This window comes from Hemicordylus capensis, chromosome 5 (genome assembly GCF_027244095.1).
Source record: "Hemicordylus capensis ecotype Gifberg chromosome 5, rHemCap1.1.pri, whole genome shotgun sequence".
Classification (NCBI taxonomy): Eukaryota; Metazoa; Chordata; class Lepidosauria; order Squamata; family Cordylidae; genus Hemicordylus; species Hemicordylus capensis.
This window is the reverse complement of record NC_069661.1, coordinates 191,485,841-191,501,593: the sequence shown is the minus strand read 5'-3', so window position 1 is coordinate 191,501,593 and position 15,753 is coordinate 191,485,841.

Sequence of the window (15,753 nt, the reverse complement as noted above, 5' to 3'; positions counted from 1 at the left end):
CCTTAAGCAGGTTTCCTGGCAATCCATTTCTCCCCGTGCCGCACAGGCTACAAAGGAGCGATTGACCATTCCACCTTACAATATCCAAGGGTGCTCACCATACTCTAACCAACCACTTACCCCTTAGCCCGCACTGTTACTGCCACCCAGGGAGGTCAGCCCTTGCTTGGCCTCCCTGCCCCATGCCATCCAACAGTGCAGCAAGCCGATTCCGAATATTGCATAAATACAAATCTCACCCAGCCTCGGAAAGGTGAACACCATCCGGGCGATATAGCTCGTGGAAGCGAGCTGCTAAATCAGGTTGCCTAATGATGTCCCCACCAGCCGCCAAAACTAACTTACCTATGGCGGCCGAAACCTTGTGCCGGGCTTTTTCTAACTTAAACCCATTAAATGCAGCACGCCAAACCCTGCGCTGAAGCCAATTGATCCAGAGGATACGAACCCCGGGCATCCACCTGCGCAGTACGGTCAAATCGGAGGTGGCTTGCTGCACCATGGACAGGCCAGTCCGCCTGCCTGTCATTCTCACCCAAGTGAAGGACAAGAACGGTGGGCACAGGGAATCTAGCTAAGTGATCCTTAATGGCCGGGAGCAGCTGACTCCACAGCATGCCCCACATGCCCAACCAATACACCAGGGCTCTTCGTCCAAACCCCAGCTGTGAACCCCAGTGGGAGGTGCTGGTACGCTTGAAGGCCCAAAAGACCAACGAATGGCCACAGATCAGGACCCGTACAGGAGCTGCTGCCCCACCAGCACCTGCCAAAAAGAAAATTCGATCAATCCAGATAATATAGTCCGCTGTCAGTGCACATAACGCCTGACCGCCACGGACTTCCGCCGGCCGATCCGCCATACCACGGCCTCTTGTAGGCCCAACCGGGAAGCTGTAGTAGCTGCCCCAATCCTGAAGGAGTGTAATGTGAGCCCTTCAGGCGGCACCCCAGCTGCAACCAATGCCCTTCTTACCACTGCCAGGAACTGGTATTGGGTAAGAGGTGCCTGATCCGCGTGGACAAACAGGCACCCCGCTGAGGCAGGCCCGAGGGCCGCGTAGTGCTGCAAGGCGATCACCGGGCAAATGCCAGGGTCAGAGGCAGCTGCCAAGCGCACCAACTGCCCTTTACCGTGTTGATCCGTCTTAGAACGGCGTAGAAAAAGCTGTGCCACCCCGTCACTGAGTGACAAATCAGAAAATTGCAAACAACGGTCCCTCGGGGAGCCCCTGTTCCATGGTAGCAACTCACCTGGACGAAAGGCGCTGAAAAAGGTGACTAAAAGAGCCGCCCGAAAAAGAGTTACCTCCCACTGGTTAGCACAGCAGGCCTCAAGTTGCTGCAGCACTGCGGCAACCAAATCTATGGTGAAAGGACGTCTAGAGTCGAGGCTGCCCGGGTTCTCCCTGGACCAGCCCTCGAGCATGCGCCGTACCCGAGGATCCGCTGAAAAATCACTAACCCCTTTTACCTGTGCTGTAAAGGCCAGAGCAGCTAAGTAGCCGCCAAGCGTGGACACAGCCCGCCCCGCCCTACGTAACATAACGAGGAACTGTTGCAGCTGGCACACTGGAACAGGCCAAACCTCCTCCAAAGCTTCAGATCCTCAAAACAAGGAAAAGGCTTGAAGCTTAGCTGCATAACTGGCTCTGGTGCTGGGCGCCAGAGACGCCGCTATGGCCTGTTGTGCCTCCAACTGCCAAGCTGCCACAGAAAGGCAGGCATGAGATCCGGTTGCAGTGCCGTCTCGGGAGCTAACTGTCTGAACCTGTGCAACTGAAAACGAGACAAAGCATCAGCTATGTCATTGCGCATGCCCGGAACATGCCGGGACCGGAACAAGATGTTAGCCCGGAGGCACTGCAACACCAGGGCCCCTACCAGCCCCATAACCCTCCGGGAGTGAGAGGTTTGTGAGTTGATGACCTGCACTACTGCCTGGTTGTCACACCAGAACCAGACCAACGAGTTAGAAGACTCGTCGGCCCAAATGTGCACTGCAACTATGATAGGAAAAAGCTCCAGAAACGTAAGATCCCTACCTAACCCTTGTCTCACCCACTCGACGGGCCAGGGGGCCGCACACCAGCGACCCCTAAAATAGACCCCAAAACCCACTCCACCTGCTGCATTGGAATGGACTTGTAGGTCAGCCTCCACTAACAGTTCATTCCTCCAAAAGGCTACCCCATTGAAACCCAACAGAAAGGATTCCCAAAGGGAGAGGTCAGCTCTAGCGCCCTCAGTAATCCTGACCCCATGATGGGGGGCCCAAAGGCCAGCCATCATATCACACAGCCGCCGCAAAAATGCCCGACTTGGGGCCACCACCCTACATGCAAAATTAAGATGGCCCACTAACACTTGTAAATCCCTCAGGGTAATTTTTTGGGCTCAGCCAGCTGCCCTAACTAGGTCCAGAAGGGCCAACAATTTTTCCTGGGGTAACCTTGAACAACCAGCAACTGAGTCAAGTTCAATCCGCAAAAAGGAGAGCCTCGTGATGGGGCCTTCCATTTTGTCCCTTGCCAAAGGGAACCCCAGCTCGTCCGCCAGCTCCATAAAGGAGCGAAGCAAATGCTGGCATTCCTCAGAATAGCCCCGCCCTACAAAAAGAAAATCAACCAGGTAATGCGAGGTGGATATAAGCCCCGCCCTCCGCTGCACTGCCCATTCCAGAAATGTACTGAAAGCCTCAAAAGCTGTGCAAGAAATGGAGCAGCCCATGGGCAGGGCACGGTCAAAATAGAATCACCCGGCAAAGGCGAAGCCCAGCAGCTCAAAATCACTGGGGTGAACGGGCAGCAAGCGGAAGGCGGACTTGATATCACACTTGGCCATAAGGGCCCCTGGTCCCAGGCCCCTAACCACCCAGACAGAATCATCAAAAGATGCGTATCGTACTGAGCACAAACTATCCGGGATGCCATCATTCACTGATGACCCCCGAGGGTGAGATAGATGGTGAATTAACCCAAATTCGCCAGGTACCTTCTTAGGGACCACCCCCAGGGGCGAGACCCTCAAACCCGGGAAGGGAGTGCTCTCGAACGGGCCCAAAACCCTACCAGCTGCCCCCTGCTTATTGATTTTCTTGAGAACCACCTGTTCCTTACCTATGACAGACCTCAAGTTATGAGAGCTACTAAGCCCACAACGGGCCGAAGACGGTATCCTAAAACCTTCCTGGAAACCCCGGTTCAAATAGGCAGCCACAACCCGATCCGGATAGTCCCGGAGCAAAAGCTCCAGTACATCAAGCTTGATGGGGCTGGGGCCCTTTCCCCACAGGGGGTGGAGGAGGGGCACCCTTCTTGTTGTTGCTGCCAGGCCGGAACTTGGACCCTGAGCTACTGAACTTGGCCCTAGGGCAGGCAGAGCTAGGATGCTTGGCCCCACACACGCCGCATGCGCGTTTGAAGTGGCAGGGGGACCGGGTACACTTACCGTGGGTATTGTACTCCCAGCAGACCAGGTGGGGTTGAACCCACTGCTGACCAGCCCCGCCCGATGTCGATGGGACCGCTGCCCTAGATAACAGGTGGCCACTGTCTGACCGATCCCCTTCTACGGGGCGGGGCGGGGACATAATAACTAACCACAATTCCTGTAAAGGGGTGTCCCACGGTAGGGAAGGGTCCAAGGCAGCCCTCATGCAAAACTCTCATCATACCGGATCCAAGAGGAGCCGGCAAAATCGGACACTGCCCTATGGATCATATCCATTTATTTTAAAAGCGCCGGGCCACAGGCAGGCTGCGCCTGAACTATGACGCCCATATAAATGGTAAATCCTGACAACCAGTTATTCCACATCTTCTCAACTGGCTTACGCTTAGTGGCCTCGTGGTCCTTAAAGGATTCCCCTTCTTTATGTTTTACTCCTGGCTCGCGAAAAAGGAGACTAAAAATGTCAATATACTCTCCCTTCAAAATCTTTTCCTTGGTAGCAGGCAGTAAGTGGTCACCAAGCAGCAGCCCCATGCCACCGTATGGGGCATGATAACCGGCGGGGAGAATCCCCATGGGATAGTGACCGGTGGTACCAGAAATCGCTGGAACCGGGCTAGGGATCACACCTGCAGGTGGGGCAACCGGAGTACCCGGGGGCACAGCGCCCGTCCATACCCGCTCACCCGCCCCTTGCAGGCCAGCAGTAACCCCCGGTATACTAACAGGGGGACCTAAACCCCAAGGATGTGTATAAGGAGGCCAATATGAGTGTACTCCCCAACTCCCGCTCGCTGGCATCAGCCAGGGTACATAGGGCCACTGGCCGGTGCCGCTGGGAGGTGTAGGTGCTGCTGGCTCACCCGGAGCCACCGGTACTCGAGGGTCCACAGGCGGAGGTTCAACCGGCGCAGCAGGCAGTGGAAGCGACGGAGCAGGCAGCACAGGAGCCGGGTCCTCAGGCGACGGCAATGGAGCCACGGGAGCAGGCCTTCCAGGAACCAGGTCATCAGGCATGGATGGATCTTGCGGACCTGAGGGAGGAGCCGGGCCGGCTGCCCCCTCCCTTTTCCAACGCCTCCAACCTACTAGAGAGTGATTTTAAAAGCTGATTCCGGGCAGCCCTCCTGGTCCTGCGAGGCACCTTGGGAGGAGGGACACCACCACCCCGCCAGAAGGACCAGCACCCTTATCAGAAGGAGCGCTGCGAGACTTCTCCAAGGCCTCCATCCTACCAATCAAGCCCCTAATAAGGGCCATTTCTTCATCATCCTCATCCAAGGAAGAAGGGGGGGGGGCCTTTGGGCTGCCTAACAGGCTTCCCACCCTTTTTCTCCTTAGCTTTCCTGGGCATCGTGAAAACACCCACAAGCCCTCAACCAATATTAGAAGGAGAAGCCAACCCCCAATTCTTGCTCTACAGAGCAACCCTATGGATGTGGGAGAGGTTTGCACGAAGGGAAAAAACCTTAGCCACCCCCAGGGAATACCAAAGCTCAAGGAAAAAACCCCAGAAGCCAACTCGAAAGCCCAGCAACAACCCCTCACAACAAGGCCCCCAAAAGCAGCCAGAAACCCCTTCCAAAGATCAGGAGAGCTAAGAAAGCTGTAGAAAAACTTGCAAAATGCCCCACCCCACGGCCCTCCCGGGCCTGCAACAAACCAAAGGGCCAAAGCCCTGCTGTGATGCAGATGCCGGAACAGGACACTGGAGAAGGCTGCGATCGGGCCCACAGGCCACAGAGCCCCGCTGGTATTTTGCAAAGCCTGGAGACTTGTCTACCTAATGCCCTGCACAGCGGGACCTGAAGGAACCCGCTGGAGAACTGCCACACCCGCTCCTGGGCGAACCCTCCCCAGGCCTAAGTGGAAGGAGCCCAAGTAAAGAGCTCCTTCCTCATGAAGATCCTGAAAAGAACTGAAGAGTAGAGGCGTGGATCGACCGTGCTGCAGCCGAAACCACGCCCCTTTTTGCAAATTGGCCAATCAGGCCACTTCTAGGGCCTCATGTCCAGGGTGGCTGAGACAAACTCCCTCCCCCCCGCACAAGGCGAAGGGGAGGGGAATTTTTGGATAATATTCTCATCTACGTCTAGTTTATTCACACAACCATCTTGAGCTATGTCAGGCACATTTTTGGAGGGTCAACTTGTGCTGAATTTCAGCCTCTCTGCCTTGAGCTGAGCTGAGCAGCCATGTTTACTGTCAACTAAACTCAGCACATTTCGCTTGGGGCAATCAATCATAATTGCTGTGATTGGATTCAGACAGCCACTTCTCCACATGATGATGTACTTTTTCTCAAGGTGTCCTTGTTTTCTATAACCATTGTCAAGTATTTATTTTCTCTACCCCTTCTCTACTCCTTCACATCTGTCATGGCTTGAAAATGGAATAACTTGGAGCAAGGCTATCAGAACATTGCCAAAACAAACTGCATGTAATCCTCAATTTGGTCAGAAAAAGATAATCAATTACATTGTGTCACTGATGATGTAGATAATTGTTGATAAGATTTACAAGAGGAAGAGTTGTGGATAGTTGACAACAGGAAGGAACTTGAGTAATGGATCAATGCCTTACTGAATATCTAATCACAAACATTTTACTTGTGTCATACTAACAAGTAGAAAAAGCATTGATGCTTTTGAACTTTGGTGCTGGAGAAGACTTTTGAGGATACCATGGACAGCCAGGAAAACAAACAAATGGATCATAGAACAAATTGATTCAGAATTTTCACTCGAGGCACAAATGACCAGGCTCAAACTATCATAGTGCAGACACATTATGTGAAGACTTAGCTCCCTTGAGAAGTCTATAATGCTGGGGAAAGTTGAAGTAAAGAGAAGAAGAGGAAGACCAGCAGCAAGGTCGATGAACTTGATTACGACAGCAATGAATGCCACTGAGAGACCTTAAAGGCCAAGTTGGACAGATCATCCTGGAGAGAATCTGTCTATGTGGTCACTTAGAGTCAACACTGACTTGATGGCACTTAATCAATCAATCAATCAATCAATACTAACCTCACTATTTTGAATGAATCTTGCTTTAGGGATGAGGTCATACCTTAATTGGCAAAGTAAATGCTTTGCATGCATAAGGTCCTAGACTCAATCCCTGGCATATTCAGATAGGGCTGGACTACACATGTCAGATAACTTCTGCTAGTCAATGTAGTAGACATTAGATAATACTGAGCTAGATAGATGGATCATCAAACTCATTGAGCTGTTTCAGATGCAACACGGATTCTCAGTTGAATTTCAAAATCTCCTCTGTGCTTTTCCATACAAATGCACCTCTAAAATTCACCTAAAGTTTGATTTGGTCAAACAAAGCGAGCTTTGAAACCATGGTGTGTAGTGGGCTTGTTATTTTTAAGCATGGCTAAATTTACCTTTGCATTGTGTCAGAGTCAACCCCCAGCTTTATTCTCAGCTTGTTGGAAGAGGCTCAGCACAGAGCAGCTGAGAAACAGCTATGGATTGGGTTAATGGGGGAGGTAGTGGCCAAAGAAACCACCACCAGCAAAACAAACCATGCTGGTGTCAGGCCATCTGCAGAGGGAATTCTCCACTTGTTTTGGGAAGCTTTGTTATATGCTTCCATGCCTCCTATTTCATCCGATAGGGCCCAGTGTAAAGCAGCCTTAGTAAGTACATGTATTCACGTCTTGTTTTTCCTTAGTTCCTCCCTCTAATGAGTGCCTTGTAGCAGTCCATGCTTTATTTATTTAACAGTTGTGGATTTATGCAAATCCAACTCTGTGCTTGCTAAAATATATTTTGAAAACAGGTTCACCAAGGGTCAATGGATCATATCTGATCATATGGATCATATATAGATTTAGGCAACCATTGGTGCTTCCCTTTAAAATAAAGAGCTTTAGTTTTGCATAGGAGTGATCACTTTGGAGAGACTGTACATTGTGACCTGGCTTCGAAATATTTTGAATGTCATTTCTGTTCCCAAGACAAATCTCAGTTTGATAGAATTTAATATGCAAGTGTTTGCAAAATTACAACATATCATTATGCAGCAGCTCATTACAATAATTTCTAAGCATCCAATTTCCCCAAACTATATTGGTATAAAATTTATGCCTTTTTTGTTACATCATTTTATAAAATAGTTAGGTCATCTGGAGGCCACAAAACGTTTGCTAAGCTATGAATATCAAAAGCCAAATTAATATTAAACAGAATGTCATAAAACTGCATAAAATATAACTATTTAAATCAGTTTATCAGGGAATGAGTCTGCATAGATGAGACTTGCTTTGTATTATCATATACATAGCAAATTAACCAAGAGGTATTATTACAGTCTTCAGAAAGCCTCAAGTGTATATTTAATGATAGAGATGCATTGTATTCTGCAACTGTTGCCTACAAAAACAACAAATTAAAGTGATCACTGTAATGAATCCTGTGGGAATACTGGTATCTTATATGACATATTTTTCTCCTCTGCAAAGTCTTCAAAATTGTACCATTCTTGATAATTGGCTGGAAAATGTTCAATGTGCAGATCTATTTTGCATTTTGTTTTCATTTGAAGAGTCCTTCAGCTTCCAAACTATTCAAATTATCAACAGGAAAAATCTCATGTTTACAACAATTGCAAGCAAATGAAGAGAATACATTGTTAGGGTACATATACATCTGGGATCATTCACAGAATGTTTTCATTTGCACAAAATGTTACATCTGCATTCCATCGGGTTAGGAAAGAACTTATGAATAGTCACGGAAAAGGTTGGTATGGTTAATATTTGTTGTGTGTGAAACTGGGTTGACAAACAGACTGTTGGCAAAGATGGTAGCACTGAATCATGGCCTAAGAGAATGTCATGTAAATTTGTGCCACACAGCAAGGAGACTTAGCCAGAGGTGTCCACTTTTCATATGAAAGCAAAGAAGCACAAGACATCTTCAACCAGTTCTGTGACCAGATGTGGATACAAACATGAAGACAGAAATAGGTTGTGAAGTGCCACATAGGAATTTGTGTAACCAGTTGAAAGAATTGAGCATTCTTGACATGAATGTGAAGAGGGGGACATTTGCATTGAGCACCAATGACTCCTAAATGATGTGAGGTGAAGCAATGGACTTAGGCAATGCCTCTGCAATGGGGAGGTGAATGTTGGCATCCTGTTCCACCCTCCACTGCTTGGACATCATCTCACCTCCCTGCTGTTGCTGGCTGCCCCGGCATCCACTGCACATGATAGTGGTGAGAAAGGAGTTATTTCCTTCCTCACTGCTGATCTGCAGTTTACAACCCTTCCCCAAAGCAGTGGGGAGGAATGAGCATACATGGAGGCAGCACTGCCCCTATCTCCTAATGCCAATATTTGCTTGGATAAACTTGCTTAGTGGAGATAGAATCAGCATACTAGCCCCATTCTGAACTTTGAGGAAAGATGCTGCATATGAATTCAGCATCTAAAGCAGGGCCAGAAGTCCACCTGCCCCATCATTAATTCCTAGGCAGTGAACCACTCATGCTTAGAGTAGTGTTTATCTGGAGAGATGAACACTGTATCCAAGATGGCAGGTGCTTCTGTGTTGAGAAAGCTGGACTGCTTGGTAACAAAACTTATTTGACACTAAAGGAATGCTTAATTCATAATGTGTTTCCATACATGTAGTAAGAAGAGAACAGACTACCAATTCTGGAGCTTCCAAAGAGCCAAAAAAGGCAGATCAAAACTAAAAATCTTACTGATTTATGTCAGAACAGGTCAAAACTTTCCAACTCGGAATGGGTTATTCCATTCTGAGCTTGAAAAAGGCCCCCCCTTTAAAGGGTGTTTGAAGCTCAGAACACTCAAAATGGCCCATTTCGAGGCAGAACGTTCCAACCGCAAAATGTTTTGCGTATCCCTACTGCCAACAAAATGTTTTGCACATCCCTACTGCCAACAAAATGTTTTGCATATCCCTACTGCCAGGCAGCCTCTTAAAGTTTATTGCTTGTGGGAAGCCCATTTTATTGCAATTGATGTAAACATGTTATTATCATCCTTTCCTGCAGATTCTGAATTCATAGTGTTTTTTTCTTCCTCACTCCTGTGTGTTAGGTGGGGTGTATAAAATAAGAAATGTGAAAGGTTTTGAAAAATGAGATATGTGAAAGAGGGTGCCATGCGGAAATCCATGGGGAAACTAGAAGTTTTTCCTTTTCATGAAAATGCTCCCAAAGACTTCTTTAGGAATCAGTAGATCCTCTCAGATCCTCTCTATGAACTGTATGGACATATACCCAGCCCGCTTACCATACAATAGCTCCAGTCACATGACCACCAATCAGAGGATATAAGACAGTAAACACAGCTATTTATGGTTGTGTGGAGCCACGGGAATCCATCCAACACAGCTTACTCAAATGTGGGCAGTCGACATTTTTTTACCTTAGTCTTTACCAAGGTGGGACAAACAGAGGTGCTGTCATACCACAGAATGTTGATCATCTGAGCGCATTTGCTGTTTCTTGGCAACATTCTTAGCAATGAGTGACCATCTTTGAGATAGAGTTCTGTGGCTAGGGGGGATGCCATCTATGTATGTGCCACTCTGCAAAACACACTCTATGTTCCTAAGGTTATAATACACACAGTAGGAGTGGTCCTGCCTCCTGCCACTTCATGGTTAGTCAGGGGGCAGCTGAAGTTGTAACGAGGGTTCCCAGTCTATTAATAGCACATTGCATGTTGGGATATCATTTAGATTCTTGGAGGACCCAGGTCCTGGTTTCAAACATGGAAACCCTTGCTACATACATCATCTGGGTGCTGAGTTTGCCAACCCAAAAGGAGCTTCTACTCATCTTTGGGAAACAGAATTGGAGTTCTCTTCCCCACCACAACCACCACAACTACCCCCAGATGTTCTTGTTAGTAGGCTTAATGTGAGATGTAAGTTGGCATATCCCATTCTACCTCTGCCATCCCATAGTCTCATAACTGTGTGGGAAGGGGCAGGGTGGTCTGAACTGCCTTCACATGAGATTTAAATACTACATAAAATAATTTACATCACATGTGAGGGGCAGTTCAGATTATGAACTTGATTATGACGCTTCAGGCTGGTGTACTTGGAGACAACAAAATGTATGCTCATCACATGTGAGTGGGGCCAATTAGACATACTGTCCAAACCAATTATTATTCTCTCTCTATTTTGATATCTCATGGATTCTACTGAAAGATTCTATTGTCTTCTGGAAAGAATTAAACATTTGGGAATGCTGGTAATGGATTTTGAATATGTACCCCCTACACTTTAATAATAATAATATTTTTTTAAAGGGAAGGGAAAAGGGAGAGGGGCACCCTATCATTTTCTGAAGAATATATTTTTTAAAACTATTGTAAAGAAGTGACATTGTGTTCCTGTGGGAAGGGTGGGGGAGCATTCTCAGGTTTTACCGATTAAAGAATGAGAAATGAAAATAAGTGAATTTGTAACACTTTAATAAATTATTCTATTACTTTTCTTTAAGAAGCCTGTGCAGACTTGTGCCCCTCTGGGAATAAAAAATTAAAACAATTTTTTTTTAAAATAAAAAAAGACAAAAAACAACCACCCTCTGTTACTGAGTAGGTGCCCATAGATATTAAAACAGCCCTTAGTCTCTATTCACTTTTAATTGCTGACAGCCACCTGGATTCATTTTTTAAAAGCATAATAAATGTCTTGCTATATTCTAGAAATACACCTTTGGGAAAACCATGAATTTCTATATTAATTGGTTTCACTCCAATAAACATATCCAGTAAAGTAGAACCACAGAATCCAGGGAAGGGGCTGGTAGAGGACGCTTCCTTATGCAATCCTAGCCTTCTACAGCATGTATAGCTGAAAAACAAGCATCAAACCAAAACATTCTGATATATAGCATCACACAGTGAATGTTGTACAGATGTGTGCAATCAACAAAAGGGCCAGATTCTGAAGGCCTACCTTCTCCTGTATGAACCTACTGATTTGCTTAGATTGTCTTCATCTGAGATCATCATCTGAAGCCCCTGATGGATGGTATGGTGGCTCCCCCATCTTTGTGTCGGTGTTCCTGTTATGGAGTACCTCTTCCAAACAAATTTGTCTGGTGCCTAGACTGCTTTCTTTTAGGCACCTATTAAATCTGTCATACTTTCCCAAGTCTTTGAGGAGATATAGCCTAAAATTTCTATGTTATCTGGAAGCTACCTATTTTACTGTTGCCACTTCATGGTTGTTGCTTGACCATAATTTGTGATATTTAGAACCTCTTTTACTATTTATTTTTGCATTGTTTTAACATATTTATGTAATTTATTCTAGACCAACTGGGAAAACTAGGTAGAAAAACTAGGGTAGATTTTTTTAATAGTATCTAGTCGAGTGAACATTAAAAACATCAAAAGAAGACAAATGTTTTGAGCTAATTGTATGGAACAGACTGTCAGAATGTTCATCTGTGTTGACTCTATAAGCGACATCTAGAAGTGTAACTCAGTGGGCATACAAGTTAGGAGACAACTTGACAGTGCAACTTTTGCCTAAACAAAGTTGCAAATCAAATTCCATGCCTTTGGCAGGCACTAGTACAATTTTGGAAGCCACAAGAAAGGAAGTGGGCCACTAATGTCTTGCTGATTTTAACTTAGCAATCTGACTGCAGAAAGTAACTTTTGTGCCAATAGGCATCACTAACATCTCACTCAACCTCTCTGCCAATATGGCAATTTACATAGCATTACCCAGAATGCTTCACATTGTGATTTTGCTTTGAAAACAGATTTAATTGAGCCTTGCTGAGCTGCATTAATGTGTCTGTTTAAATTGAGCAAATCTAATTAGCTCACATGAAAGTTATGCCACCTCTGGTGCAGCAAAGCTAATGCAATTAAAATCTGCTGGTTGTATTGAACATTGTAAACACAGATTGACTGGTGGAAAAGTTCAATAGCCACCAGAGAGTGGCCAGTTTTGCAGGTATCTTTTCCATGGTATCTAATATATGCATTGTTTTTAGTACCTTGAACTCTAAAGAATGTTGTGGCATTTTAAAGATTAGCACATTTTCTGGAATAAGCTTCCAGTTGAATGAAGTGGTCACCTAAGAGGATAGGTAGGTATGCTTACCTTGAGAACAAAGACAATTTTTACAAAGTGGTAGGTGTGTCATACCACTTCATACAAATTGTCTTTGTTCTCAGGGTAAGCATACCCTGAATACAGTAGGAAATGTGTGGAAATGAATATAGTGTGGAAATTAATGTAGTATCTAATGAAATCAATGGAACATACAACTAAATGAATCCAATTTTTTTCAACCAAATACCCATTTGGTATGGATGTTTGAAAATCAAGTCCCAAAGTGTTTTTAAAAGTTACGCTTTAATGCTCTAAAATGTGCATTTCAATGTTTCAAGTGTCAAAATATGTTCTTGCAATGTACTAAGATTTCCTCACCCATTTGTCCTGAACGACCAAAATAAAAAACTTTCCAGGGTTTTAAAATGTAATTTGTTGTTCCGAGTTGCACTGATTGAAAAAGAGAATATTAAGATTTCGTATGTTTAAAATATACAGTAATTACCATTGAAGTGACAGTGTTGTATGTCTTGATAAAAACTGACAGCCTTCGACTGCCTACATACAGAATCAGCCAGTTAAAAAACAGGACATAGGAACATAGGAAGCTGCCTTCTACTGAGTCAGACCATTGGTTCATCTAGCTCAGTATTATCTACACAGGCTGACAGTGGCTTCTCCAAGTTGCAGGCAGGAATCTCTCTCAGCCTTATCTTGGATATGCCCCGGAGGAAACTTGGAACCTTCTGCATGCAAGCATGATGCAAGAGCTCTTTCCAGAGTAGCCTCATCCCCTAGGAGGACTATCTTACAGGGTTCACACATGTAGTCTCCCATTCAAGCAGGGAACTGCTCAGGGGCGTAATGATAGGGGGGGCAGGCAGGGCAGTGCCCTGGGCGCCACCCCAGCGGGTCACAGGGGGCGCCAAAAAGTGGCTTCCCCCCACCCCCCTGGATTGCCCGCCGAGTGTGGCGGTGGGCGTGCGGCGGCGGGCATGCGGCGGCGGGCGTGCGGCGGCGATTTGGCGGTGGCGGGCAGTGGCGGCGGGTCGCCTGCAGCCCACCGAGTGCGGAGGTGGCTGGCGGCTGGCGTGGCGGCGATGGGCTGTAGCACGGCCCGAGCGGCGGCGGCGGATTGCCTGCCGAGGACGGAGTGCAGGCTGCAGAGTGACGCCGAGCCTGCCTCCTGGCCCAGTGTCGCTTCCCAACTGCGCAGGCGCACCTGCGCAGTTCACAGAATGAAGTGCGCAGGCGTGCCTGCGCAGTTGGGAAGCGACGCCGGGCCAGGAGGCAGGCTCGGCGTCACTCTGCCTGCACTCCGTCCTCGGCAGGCGATCCGCCGCCGCCACTCGGGCCGCGCTACAGCCCATCGCCACCACGCCAGCCACAAGCCACCACCGCACTCGGCGGGCCGCGGGCGACCCGCCGCCACCCGCCACTGCCAAATCGCTGCCGCCTGCCCGCCGCCACACTCGGTGGGCGACCTGCCGCTGCACGCCACCGCTGGCGATCTGCCGCCTGGGGGGGCGCTACCGCGCCCTCACAGGTATGTGGGGGGTGGGGGCACCATTTCAGGGCCAGAGCTTGCCCTGGGCGCCGTTTCCCCCCGATACGCCACTGGAACTGCTGACGTGACAAACTTAAAAAACAACAACACCCCTGTTACTTTGTGCATGGGTAAATGCAGCTCAATCTGCTCTGTTTTGTGCTGGCAAGAGCATAAGCACACAAAAAATGAGGAAACATGAATATGTCCATGTCCGGGGGGGCGGGGGGGGGAAGGCTGATGAAAAACAAAAAGAAATGCGATAGAAATCAAAGGCTGAAAACTGATTAAAATCGGGTCGCACCTTTGCGCAAGAACTTGGGTTTGGGGAAAGAAAATCATTTCACAGAAATATTATTTCACGAATGGGATGGAAAGGGACTGTAAAAATCACAAATGATTGCACCACAATTTGAACTGTCCACACCACACTGCAACGCATAAACGACAGGGCAAGCCTCCTACAATGGAAAAATACAGCTACTTTCCTGGAACACATATACAATGTTATAGGGCTGGGCTACAACATATCAATAAAATCCAAAACAAGCCATCAGAAGTTTGAACGGCACCCTTCTGACAGCACAGCAACCACAATGTCAAAACACAGGCAATACAGAGGGGCACTTAGCAGACACACTGAGAAACTGTTGCAGACTGTAATCTGGAAAACGCCCTGGAGTCTGTTGTTGAACAGAGTGAACAAGGTGGAATACAAAGAAAAAGAAGGCCCTTGAGTTACCTTGGTACCTGGTTATTTAGGGCCTTTATAGGTTAAGACCAGCACAATGAACTGAGCCCCTTCCCAGAGGCACAATACTGGAAAGGCATACTACTGGAGTAATATAGTCCAGATTATTTCTCCCAGTCAACAAATTAGTAGCCACACTTTTCACATGTTGAAGGTCCTAACTTCATACACAGACCGCCTTACACAGAATGTATTACAGTAATCAAGCCAGAAGGTGACTAGAGCATGACAACCATGGCAAGATTTTCAGGAAAGGATGTGGCTGATATACGTATCAACAGATGTGTAGTTATCCCCTAAGAATTTGAGAAGTTCTCCCCTCATTTTAGTGAACTCCCCTCACCAAACCTAATAACCTTTATCTTCAATCCTCAAAACATATTTGGGCAAAAGTGTGTTTCCTCTCTCCACAAAAAAATTTAAGTAAGGAATTGCTCCTCACACTCTCCCTCTGCACCATTGTCAATCAAACCTGGGAAACATCAATCTTAGACATTGCTATCACCTGAGAGTATTCCAGCATGTAATCCTCAACCTATGGAAATACACTGATCAGATCTTGGAAGGGGTGAATTTTGGAAACATCTGAGGCAAAAATTAATTCTTCTTCATATTGTTGTGAACTATACCTGGTTTCACACTCTGTACATGCTCAGAGGGAAAGAAGCAAAGTCACATCATACCCAAACTGAATTGGTTCTTGGAGATGGTGACCATGTAGGATCTGGGCGTGCAAACAGAGATAGAGAGAGACACACTCAGAAAGTTCAATGGGCTTTAATATAAAAAGTTGCTCATCAGGATAAAATAATCCACATTAAAAACATGTTTCCGATTCAAAGTGTAGTGTAATGTGCCTAACTAACATATGTGTGTGCAATCAGTAATTACAGATATCTAATAATCTAACA